The 12,130-nt window shown below is 42.6% G+C and overlaps 1 long non-coding RNA gene across 1 annotated transcript; it reads right to left on the minus strand.

Moving 5' to 3' along the window:
• Window positions 1-10,461: 10,461 nt before the first annotated feature.
• Window positions 10,462-11,551, minus strand: LOC132524917 (uncharacterized). Its single transcript, XR_009542114.1, has 2 exons — window positions 11,499-11,551; window positions 10,462-10,596 (listed from the first exon to the last, which is right to left on the minus strand). It is a non-coding gene; the product is annotated as an uncharacterized LOC132524917 (long non-coding RNA).
• Window positions 11,552-12,130: the final 579 nt, after the last annotated feature.

Genomic DNA, 12,130 nt, shown 5'->3' on the forward strand with positions numbered 1-12,130 from the left:
CCCTCCCCTTCCCCTTTCTCCTTTCTTGCTCACTGGAATATGGGTATGATGGTGGGAGGTGGAGCAGCCATCTTGGACTATGAGGTACAGCCCTGCACTGCCTGCCCAGACTCTTACATACAGAGAGATACATTTTTATCTTGTTCAAACCATTGTGCTTTTAGATCTCTCTGTTTCTCTGGCTTAACTGGTACCCAATTAATAGAAGTATTTACAAAACATCGTAGTATCATCTCTTTTTGTCCTTTCTGGCGAGAGACTTGAAAAATGATCCTCTGGGCCACAACAGCAGTCTACAGATAAACCCTCCTCAACAATTCAAAAGTAATTTCTAACGGGAATCAGTGCATACCTTTGTGTGTGTGCATGTGTGTGTTGCATAGATCAACAGACATTGTAACTTATTTTTCTTTTAACAAAGTTTCTGAGCACAATAAATAACACTTAATAGCATTATGACGTCTAACTTCTAGTCTAGGTGCCATGAAACTATGACCTGTGGCCTAAATCTGGCCCTTCACTTGGTTTTGCACAACCCACAAGCTAAGAATGGTTTTCACATTTTTTTAAAGAGTAGAAAAACTCAAAAGATTTTTTTGACATGTGAAAATTCTATGAGATTCACATTTCAGTGTCCATATATAAAGTTGTATTAGAACACAGGCATGCTCATTCATTTATACTTGTCTACAATGGCTTTTATGCTTCAATGGCAGAGTTGAGTAGTTGTGACCAAGACTGTGTGGCCAGCAAAGGCTAAGGTATATACTATATGGCCCTTGCCGAGAAAGAATCCTGACCCCTATTTTAGTCCAAAGAACACTTTTTTAAGCTTTAGCTCTACCGCTTAATAGGCATTCGGATGGCATTGGTATGTGATATAAAGAGGATCCTCATGTAGAGCAACAGCAGATAGTAGGCGCAAGTTCACTCAGTTCCGGGGCATGTAAACAATAGTGCGTCCACACGTCACAGTCAATAGCTGTTGGGCATTGCTGTTCCCCAGGCATTTCAAAACACCATGGAGCACACAGCCTAACCAAGGCTTTCTACTCACTCAGCCCACCAGATCTGGAGGTTTCCTCTCACACCTACCTCCAGAAAGAAAAAGGAGATTCATATTTTTTTTAATTTTGTTTATAAATTGTGTATTGGAATATTTCAAATCTTCAGAATTCAAATTGACCGACAATGCAACCATACTGTGATGATATATGTGCCTCTCTGTTTGACATAGAGAAGGGTCTTTCTTCTGTCTCATGCATGGGTCAAAAGTTTCAGAGAACTGTGGAGTAATGAGAGAGGGAATGCTCACTTTATTACTGATTCTAGTAGGATTCTAAGTTAAAAACCCCTAAACTGTATGATCTCTCAGGCTCTGTTCATGTCTAAGGGAGAAGTAACATTTGTCAAGCACTAACTGTTGGATATAGGAACACGGCCAACTCAGAGGGTGACGTTAATATCCTGTGGTCAGGAAATTGAGGAATAGTGGAATCTTACCCTAAATCTCCCACTTTTGAAGACCTCCCTGAGAGAGATAGGAGTACTGATTACGAAACCAGATAAAGCAATATGTTCTCAGCAGAGTTTGGATCCCATATGCAATGTAGGAGCCAGGGAGCCAGGCTGAACCCAGGGAATCCTTCTTTTGTTCCACGGAAGAGAGGCCTGAGGAGGTGTATCTGTCAATCTCTGCATCAAGGGTCAAAAATACTGGATTGAGGGAAGGCTCCACCCAGCAGAAGCAAGACTTGCTTTGAGGCTTAGAGAGGAGCTGAGCTGGGGTCTCCACACAGGTGACCGGGTCAGGCCAGTGGCCCTGGAGGAGGGTGTCTGAGGAGTGAGGAAGAGAAGACAGGTCTTCCCAGTTCTGAGGAGCAAGATGTGGACCACCTAACCTCAGCATCCTCAGAAGTGGAAGAGATAAGGTCGGCAGAGGGAGTTGACTGCCTCCACCTCTGAGACTCCTTAGTCAGAAGGAGCTGACTGCGGCTTCAGAAGAGGGAAAGAGGCGGGGGAGCCAGATTCCTGGACAGGCACGGGGCCTTTATCTCAGCTCACTGATGCTCCCCACAGGCACAAAGGCTGATAAATGTCCTGAAAGCTGACCAACCACGGCTGGGGGCAGAGGGGTGCGGGGGAGGAGAAGGGGGGGTAGACAGGAGGAGTGTTGAGCCCCTGCTGGAGGCCACAGCCAACTGCAGACCAGAGGCATCCAAGGTTGTTTCGAGCTGACCTTAACAACACTCCTTTGAGGTGGTCTAACTGTGTCCATTTAAGCAAGGAAACTGAGATTAAAAAGGCTAAGAATTTGGGGAGACAATGGGGCATAGTGGAAAAATCATAGGCTTTGGAGTCAAACAAACCTAGGTGACTTAGCCAGCTACTGACTATATTATGTAACCAAGCTACTTTGAAGTGTTTATGTAAAAATAAAGTGAACTCATATTGCATGTGCAAGAGTAGCATTAAGTCTGGCGTATGGTAGTGTGCGGTAATTTTAGTAATTTTTTTCTTCATCCAAGGTCACAGGGTCAGTAAGCAGCTACAGGAGCTGGGGTCGATACCCTGGTCTTCTGGATCCGGAACCCCAGGCATCATGCCCTCGGTGATGACTTCCTCTCAGCTTCCTGCGAGAGTATACCCAGGTTCCCCTTTAAAAGACCTTTCCCAGTTAAGCTGGTTCATCTTCACATCTAAGAAATAAGATGGTTCCCAAACAACCCCTTTTTAGGGCTAGAATGCTATTCTTCCCACAACCTCTTCACTCTTACCTCCGGGGAAGTATAAACACTCCTTGGTGAGGGGTTGGAGCTCAGAAGGCTGGCCAGCCTTGCCTTTCCCAGTGGTTGTTTTGAGCTCGCAAGGGAAACCCTTGAAGGGAATCCCTCTGAGCAGCAAAGTCCATCCCTTTTATGGACAGATTCTCCTGCTGCTGCATAGCAAACCCTGAACAAATTGTTTTGGCACGCACAAGGCTACAGATCTTTTTTTCCAAAAGGCAAACATGTTTCTCTGAATTCATAACAGCAGCTCAGTCTTAAAGGTTTTCCAATCCCGTTGAATGCCTCCTCTATCCAGACATTTCTCGAACTTAATAAATAGTAAGAGGCTGAAGCTAAAAAGGGTCCCCCTATTTACAGAAATGATTTGTCCAACTGGCTACTTCTAAACTAGGGTCTTTCCACCTCAGCACTATTGAAATTTTGGATGAGGCTTTTCTTGGCACTGTGGAACGTTCAGCAGCATCCCTGGCCTCTACCTATTACCTGCCAGTAACACTGCTCCACCCTATCCTCCCAAGTTGTGACAATCAAACATGTCTCCAGACATTGTCAAATGTCCCCGGAGAGTTAAAATCACCCCCCCCCCACCTGGGAACCACTGCTCTAACAGACCTGGTATGACATTTAAAATGGGTTTGAAGACTCTGGTTTTTAACCCTTCCTTCCGCACTGGACACCTCAAGTCATTAGTGAGCCGAATGGGAATTTGGGGGGATGCCAAGTATGAATGAATTTCAGGGTGCTGAGAAACAGTGATGCATAGCATACTACAGAGATGTTCGCCATCTTCTTATCTCTAACTCACTTAATGTCAGGACAAGAGGACCAGGGTAGGGCACTGAACCAAATGGACCCTGAACTACACATTAGATGAACAAAGCTTTTCTGAAATATTAAAATCCCAGGCCAAGATACAGAAACTGCATAGGAACTTCAATGTACCCTGAATGCACTTCACCTGAGATCTCATTTAATCCCTGTTAGTAATAAAAGATATAGGTGTCATATCTTTTTTAGAGGGAACCAAAACTCGAAAAGGTTAAGTAATTTATCCAAGGTCAGTCGGCTGATAACTGGCAGGGAGGGGCTTAATACTCAGAGCTGGACAGGATGATAGTTAATATTAGAGATCAACGAGGGCTCATGTTTGGCCAAGGATTTGAACACATCAATTCTTTAAACCATATTGTTTGGGTTACTCTTATTGTAATATTGGGACAGAGGTCAATTTGGCCTTTCTCATTTAGCGATTTTTCCCATCCTTTCGGGTCAGGCAGCCCAGATGCTGGATTTGTCTTTTGGATCAAACACAACGCCTTACTCTTCTAACCGCAGTCACTCTGACTCCCTCTTCCCTTGACTGGTTAGCATCTAGTGCTCCTGGAGTCACTACGACCCCAGACAGTTGGTAGTTCTCGGCCTGATGTCTCTACATCCAGAGTAGCTAGGTTCTCTGACATGAGCCATCCTCTGGAAATTCAGTCCTAGGAGTTAACTGCAAGTCCCATTTCCTACATTCACAGAGAAGTCCATCTGCCCTTCTCGTACTTATTGAAAAAGCCCCGCCCCTCCAGAAGGTACCGTGGATCAATGGAAGTAAAATTTTAGACAATAAAAAGGAAAGGAAGGCAGGGATGGAATAAGAAGTGGTAATGCAGTAAGGAATGCAAAATACTGAAGATTACACAACACAAAACTGGACAGAGGGGAACACTAAAATCAGAAGATCAGGAGAAGGAAAGCAAAGAGAGGGAGAGTGGTCAAAAGATGGGAAAGAAAGAGATGAGAGAAACTGAGCCAGAAGAAAGGAATAGTATAAAGAGAATCTGCCCCAAAGCCATCTTCTTGACTGTTGATTTCTGGTTAGCTTTCTTTTTTTTCCCCTTCAATTGAAGTGTAGTTGATTTACAATATTGTGTTAGTTTCATGTGATTTTTTTTTAATTGAGATAAAATTGGTATATAACATTATATAAATTTCAGGTGTACACCATGACACCTGTATACATTATAAAGTGATTACCAGCAAAAATCTAGTAACCAGCCATCACCATACAATGGACCCCCTTCACGCATTTCACCTCCCCCCCCACCCTCTTCCCCTCTGGTCATCACCAATCTGTCTTTCCGTATCTATGAGTTTCTGTTTTGATTGTTTGTTTTGGTTTGTTTTCTTCTTTTAGATTCCACATAAAAATGAGATCATAGCACAGTTGTCTTTCTCAGTCTGCCTTATTTCACTTATTTAATACCCTCAAGGTCTATCCATGTTGTTGCAAATGGCGAGGTCTCATCCTTTTTCAGGCAGCATAGTATTCCATTGTATATATCCACCACATCTTTGTGCACTCGTCCATCGATGAACACTTAGGTTGTTTCCATATCTAGGCTATTATAAATAATGCTGCCATGAAGATGGTTAGCTTTTAATTTGAGCATTTACCTGTGAATAAATGGCAAGATGTCTGTGCACAACTCATATAGTAAAAACTTCCACTTATTAGAACCCGACCTTTCTAGATTATTAAATTAGCCAGAATGGTTTAGCTATACTCTCATTTTAGGAGAAAGATGCACACAGAGTAAAAAGCTACTGTTAGGGATTCAAAGAAAAATGCCCTGGTGGATCTTCAGTATAGATTCACCCATAGGTAGTGCCAAATGGAACCCCCATCACAAAGTATTGAGGTTGCTTTCCATAAACCACACCAGACAAGTGGCCCCACTACTATAAAACCCTACTTCCATGATCAAACTAATCTTCAAACCACTGACTCAAAATCCATAAATATATAATAGTTACCATTTATTGATCACTTACAGTTATTCCTACAGCAATGCTGTAAGGTGAGGGCCATCATCCCCATTGACAGGGACGAAGACATAATGGCCAAGAAAGGTTGAGTAACTTGCACAAGGTCACACAGCTAGTCACTGGGGTTGGCTCTAGACCCCTCAGTCTTTCCCCTAAGCTGGGTCTACCCCTCCCCCTTCCAACTTGCCCTCCCCGCAACACTGCCATCTGGTTATAGTCAATGCACAGTTTTTGCTAGAGTAGACCAGTAAACTCAGAAATTTTTATCCACAAAGGCTGAAACAAAATCATGCTTTGTGCTCAATTCATAGAATTGTAGAATTCCAGGGCTGGCAGGGACACCAGGTCATGAAGTCCCCCTCTCTTTTTTTGCAGATGAGCCAAACCAGGCTCAGTGAATTGAAAGGTCCAAAGGCACTACAGCTAACTAGAAAATTAAGTCGAATTCCCCATTCTTTAAAAATATCCTATTCCTGAGAGTCTTCTTGTGCCCCTGAGGGCACATTCTTCCCTCCCAGAGGGCTGCTTTGCTGCTCTCACACCTACTGTGGGCGCTCTGGAGCCTCCCAAATGCACTATCTTGCGTCCCTGCAGGGTGGGTGGGGCTACAGTAGGAGCAGCCCCCGGGGTTGCTGCTGTGCAGGTTGGGAGGAGCCCCGAGGTCTCTTGGCAGACCACAGCTTTGCTCAGAAGCTATGCGGCAAAAACAAAATCAGCAGTTCCCAGCTCCCTGCTTGATACTATTACTTTTATAATCTATGGTTCCCTTTAAATATCGTGTAACATAACAGGCTTATAATTCAAAACACATTTGTACAAAATGTAAAAGACGTACTCTACAAGCCCATGAATACAAGAAGCAATGTTCCCTTCGGGCCTCCTATTGAAAGCCGACAATACTTCTTCAAACAATCTGACATTTTTTTGCCTCTTTGCTTTCACATTCTGCATTATCCACTCACTGTTGTTTTCCTATCGATCAACTCTTAAGTTTCGCCTGGGTCCTCTTGCTGGTATGTGAATGCATGTTAAGCGCTTGTTTTCTTTCAGGACAGACATTCCCCGCTGTGCTTTTCCTGGATTTGGACTATTTTTATTATTTACTTTATGTTGCCATGGAGATGGGGAGATCACAGATGTTCAGAGTTGGAATCTAGGGCCACAGGAGACATTTATCACTGTACTTTGGATGAAGTGGGCTCTTGTTCCCTGTTTCTGCAGAGCCAAGTGTTTATTTTGTGAAGAAGTTACTAATGAGGACTCAAGCGTAATGAATAACCCGAAACTCTCCTTCACCTCCACCGCACAAAAGGGAGTGATCTTCTTAGAGTGCAAGGTGTGGTTCTTAACAATACAGAGATGAGCAGCTGTCTGTTTTTTCCCTTGTAGGAAACAGTATGATGCATCAGAACAAGGGACCCATTCATCATTCTTTCCCAGCCCCCCAAGAAGAGAAACTGTCCCAATTTATTTCAACCATGCTCTGCCAGGAAACAAAGAACTGGGGGGGCTCACCAGGATGCTGCCATCATCACTGATGAATGTTTGCGGAATATCAGTGAACAAAGTGTGAGTCTGAACCAAATAAACTATGGTGGGCAATACTTACAAGGCTACATGCTAAAGCCACACTGTTTAGTTACTACCCAGAGTGGGGGTAGTAGCAGCAAACTTTATTATTTTCAAGGCTCTGCGGAGCTCAGAGTACAACTGAATTGAACTAAAGATAAAAATAAGGACACAAAAACTCACTGCAGGAGAGATCTTTGGAGACTGAGCCCAAACATTTTAGCTTTTAAACAAGTACCTTATAGTGTTCATTCTCCTAAGGGCCACCCGAGGTAAATGGCGGTTATCGTCTCTCTGTCCAAACCAGATCGGGGTCCTTAACAGTTCCCTTCTGCACAAGGGAAAGGAAAGACCACTTATGTCTAAAGAAAACAAAGGAGATAAACACAATAATGGCAAAAGACTATCCCCACTTTATAATATTCCAGGGTGTCAAGCAATCACTCCTATTTGCCCTCTCCAACTACCAAGACCTCTCCCTTGATCCCCTTCTCTCACTTTTTCTATGGGACTCTGATGACTGCCCCATTTTCTTGGACTCTTGCTACTTGACTTTTTGGCTCCCTGCAGGCTTTACCTGGGCACTGTGCTTGGGATTTTCCACTGATTTGCACCAAGTCCCCTTAACCCGCCCCATAACCTCCTCCTGCTTCCAACCCTTGTCTTAGGGACCCCAGTTCAACACTTACCCTCTAAAAATATTTGGACATATTTTTTCATCCTTTCTATCTCTCCTCTTTCTTTTTTTCTTTCACCCTCACTCCTTCTCCACCTCTCCCTTTCCTTCTTGTTTGAAGCCACATTTTCTCTTTAAACAATCATTTTTCCTTTCCCAGTAGCTTTTGTAATTTGGTATGAAAATTAACACATCTATAGCTAAAACATTAAAAGAGGCAATAGTGGCAGAAAGAACACTGGACTAGTTTAAGGCTTTAGTTCTCACATTTACTAGCTGTAGGATATTGGGAACGTACTTAATGTTCCTAAACCTAGGTTTCCTCATTTGAAAAATGAGAATAATAGTCTACACTAAACAGAACTGTGAAGCTAGCATGGAAGAAAACCCCTGGTAGAGTCTCACTAAAAGGTGATTCATTCATTCAACTGAACTCAAAGATTCATTTGGCAAGTATTATTCATCTAGGTATGACATCTAGGTAATGGTGATGATATTTTCAGAAAGTAAAAAAATCCAGGGCTTCCCTGGTGGCACACTGGTGGAGAGTCCGCCTGCCGATGCAGGGGACACGGGTTCGTGCCCCGGTCCGGGAGGATCCCACATGCCGCGGAGCTGCTGGGACCGTGAGCCATGGCTGCTGAGCCTGTGCGTCCGAAGTCTGTGCTCCGCAACGGGAGAGGCCACAGCAGTGAGAGGCCCGCGTACCGCAAAAAAAAAAAAAAAAAAAATCCAGATACAGTTGTCAAGAACTATGAAGAGTCTGAGATTTTACCCTTCTTGTAAGCTAGCAAGTTAACTGGTGCAGTTGTTTAAGTGCTGGCAGAAGACACAAGACTACTGGCTCAGAGACAGACTTTGTTATTCACAACAGTGACAGTAGTTGTGTTTTGGCATTTTTCTTGTGCCAGATCCCTGAAACACGATCTCCATTGGGCAACATGAAGAAGGCCAGGTGACACCTGCACACACAATGGGTTGTTTTCCAGGAGAGGAACCCTGAGCTAAGGGAACCTGAACCCATAACAGAGGTCCATAAATCATGCCTGCTCTTTGCTCCTGGAGGTGACACCGTCTCTACCTTCCAAAGCTGTTTACTACACAAATATCATTGAAAAGATCATCTAGAAGAAAGTCAGTGCCTCTGCTTATAGAACATCCAGAAATGCAAGAGACCCATGGAGAATCGTCTCCAAACAAAAGCAAACTGTTTGCCAAGCATTTGCCTAATCCTAGTGACAAATGGACAGAATATTTGAAATTTGAACGTAAGTTCAAGTCTTCTGGGTCTATCTGCACTACAACAGAATCTATATTAAACAAGGGAAGACTGCTAACTGTGACATAAATCTGAACAGTAATTTACTACAACTTAAAAACAGCTAAGGCCAGGATTCATGCATTTCTAAATATAGAAAAAGTCTTACAGACCATCTTTATTTGGCCACTTATCTCAGTTCCCATCTGAGATAACATCCTTATATTAAGCTTTCCTTACTTTCCCATTAAATAAACAGATATAACTATGTAATTTATAGCAGTAGTAAGAACTCAAGTTCAGGAGTCAGCCTGCCCAGGCTCAAAATTCAGCTTAACCACCATAGAGGGACCTGGAGAGTTATTTAACTTCACTGCTTTATTTCTGCTTCTGTAAAATGGAGATAAAGTGTTTTCTTTGTAAGATTGATGAGCAGATAAAATGTTATAATCCATGTAACATGCTTAGAACATGCTTAAATAAATGTTAGCTATTTTTAACAGTGAATATTCACACAATCCTTTGGGTATAGTGTTCTTCCTCAAGTGCCAGACTTTAAAAAACATATTCAATCTAGAGCCTAGGATTTCAGAATATATCCACAAGCACTTATAACCAAAACTGCCTCCCTGTTTTCTGCTCCTCACCACCAACCTACTTAAGTAGGGTTCTATGTAAATAAGAAGAAAGACAAATCGGTACCAAATAAAAGGTCCACCCTCCCTGAGCATTCATACAGTTAGTTTCAAGCTTTATTTCCATTCCAAGAAGAATGTTCTTTAATAAACTTTATTCATGTAGTTAAGGGAGATGAAGAGAATAACATTTATGGATTCTTATCTGGAAATAATCTGAGTTAGTATTATTGTCTTTCTGTTTTAGCTGTAGCCCAAACATTCTATTTAACGACTAAATTGGTAAAATCCTAAGTAGGAATCTGTCTATTTATGTTTTCTTAGTCTTTTTCATTCTTGAATTCTCCAAAGGCAATCAGCACAAGAAATCCTGGGGCTCAAGGAAAATGTTTTCCAATCCACTAAACACATACTACCCTAGTTATAATTATCTGTGCCCTCTTTCAGTTGCAGCTGGAAGGGCCTTTGCAATCATGGCTTCAAACCCTTTGCTTTGTGGACCAGGAACCCAGCCAGCTGAGGCAGATGGTTCCTAGTCAGGGAGTGGCAAAGCTGTGAGCTGGGTTCCAGTGCTGTCTGATGCTCTGCATCTTACCTCTCCTTCTGCCTCACCACTCTATCCCCTTATGCTTCCTTCATTCTCAGCATCAAAGCAGGTAAATTTAGTTCGTATTGCATGAAATGTGTTGAATGAGATGTACTGAATGGAAACGAAATGTGTTTCATTTTAGTTGCTGGTGCTTTATTCTCCAGTTGTGAGCAGGGTAACAAGGTTACCCTGATTTCCCAGTCGGGATCTTTCAGCTTATTAAAACTACGGTGGTCCTCAGGGTGGTGACACTATCCGGTTTGACACTGTGATGGCAGACACAGGATATGACACACTTGTTAAAATCCATAGAATGTACAACACAAGGAGTGAACCTGACTGTAAACTATAGACTTCAATTAACAATACCGTATCAATATTGGGTCATCACTTCCAATAAGTCTACCACAGTCATGCAACATGCTAATACTAGGGGAAACTGTTGGGGAATAGAGAGGTATCAGGGAACTCTGTACTCACTCCTCAGTTTTTCTGTAAACCTAAAACTGGTCTAAAAAAATAAAGCCTGGGAACTGCCTGGCGGTCCAGTGGTTAGGACTCTGTGCTTTCACTGCCGAGGGCGTGGGTTCAATCCATGGTTGGGGAACTAAGATCCCACAAGCCGCACGGCCAAAAATAAAATAAAATAAAATAAAACCTATTATATCTATTTTTTTTTTTTTTTTTTTTTTTTTTGCGGTACGCGGGCCTCTCACTGCTGTGGCCTCTCCCGTTGCGGTGCACAGGCTCTGGACGCGCAGGCTCAGCGGCCATGGCTCACGGGCCTAGCCGCTCCGCAGCATGTGGGATCCTCCCGGACCGGGGCACGAACCCTTGTCCCCTGCATCGGCAGGCAGACTCTCAACCACTGTGCCACCAGGGAAGCCCTATATCTATTTTTAAAAAAACCTACAGTGGTCCAACCTTGTTCTGTTTGAGAGATAGTGTGGTAATGGAGTTTCTTGACCAATAAAAATAGCCACAAACAAACACCAGTAATGTCTTATCTCATTTGGCCTCTGCCTTTGGTATGAAATAGTAAATTCTAGAACTCATTAATCATATTGTTTACATCCAACGTGGAAAGATACAAGGTAAATATTGTTTCTTAATAAAATTGACAATTTGTATGGCACCATTCAATGTGGTTTTGAAACTGCCATCTTACCGATAGCTGGTGCACGTCTGCTCAACGCACGGTGAACACTGAAATGAATTCTGTTAATGGTTTTGAACTGTTCCTTCTGAGTTTTTTCCCTGCCATTGTTTTCGTACTGTTTGTACAGCTAGCTTATATTTTTGCCAGTTTCTTTGATGGCTTGTTAAAAACTGATCTAAACACCTTAAAATTTCTTCTTCTTTGTGCACATGTCAAAAGTTTTCAAAAGTAACAAATCTTTCTCATATTTGTCTCCATGAACTTACAACACAAAAGCAAGCAAAGCGGAGTGTTGGCCACCGGATCCATGAAGATTTTGAAAATCTTAGCCTTTGAATTACTTCACCAAGCACATGGGGTAATAATGCTTGAATTTTTCACTATACTCTTCAGACAATGGTAGTGGTTGAATTTTTATAGTAGCCAGTTGCCTTGTTAGTAATGGAACATTTAACGAGGTTTTCCCTGATGGAACATTCCATCCTGTCTCCCAGAGCCCATCTACTTTGAATGATGCTGCGTGTGAAGTTTCATTGTCAGATTCAATTTTAGTTCGTATTCAGTTTTCTAGGAACAGTAATCTCAAGACTGTAAGATGTAAGATGTCAATAGCCTTCTTTTTATTCTCACTATATTCTGTT

This window comes from Lagenorhynchus albirostris, chromosome 8 (assembly GCF_949774975.1).
Source record: "Lagenorhynchus albirostris chromosome 8, mLagAlb1.1, whole genome shotgun sequence".
Taxonomy (NCBI): Eukaryota; Metazoa; Chordata; class Mammalia; order Artiodactyla; family Delphinidae; genus Lagenorhynchus; species Lagenorhynchus albirostris.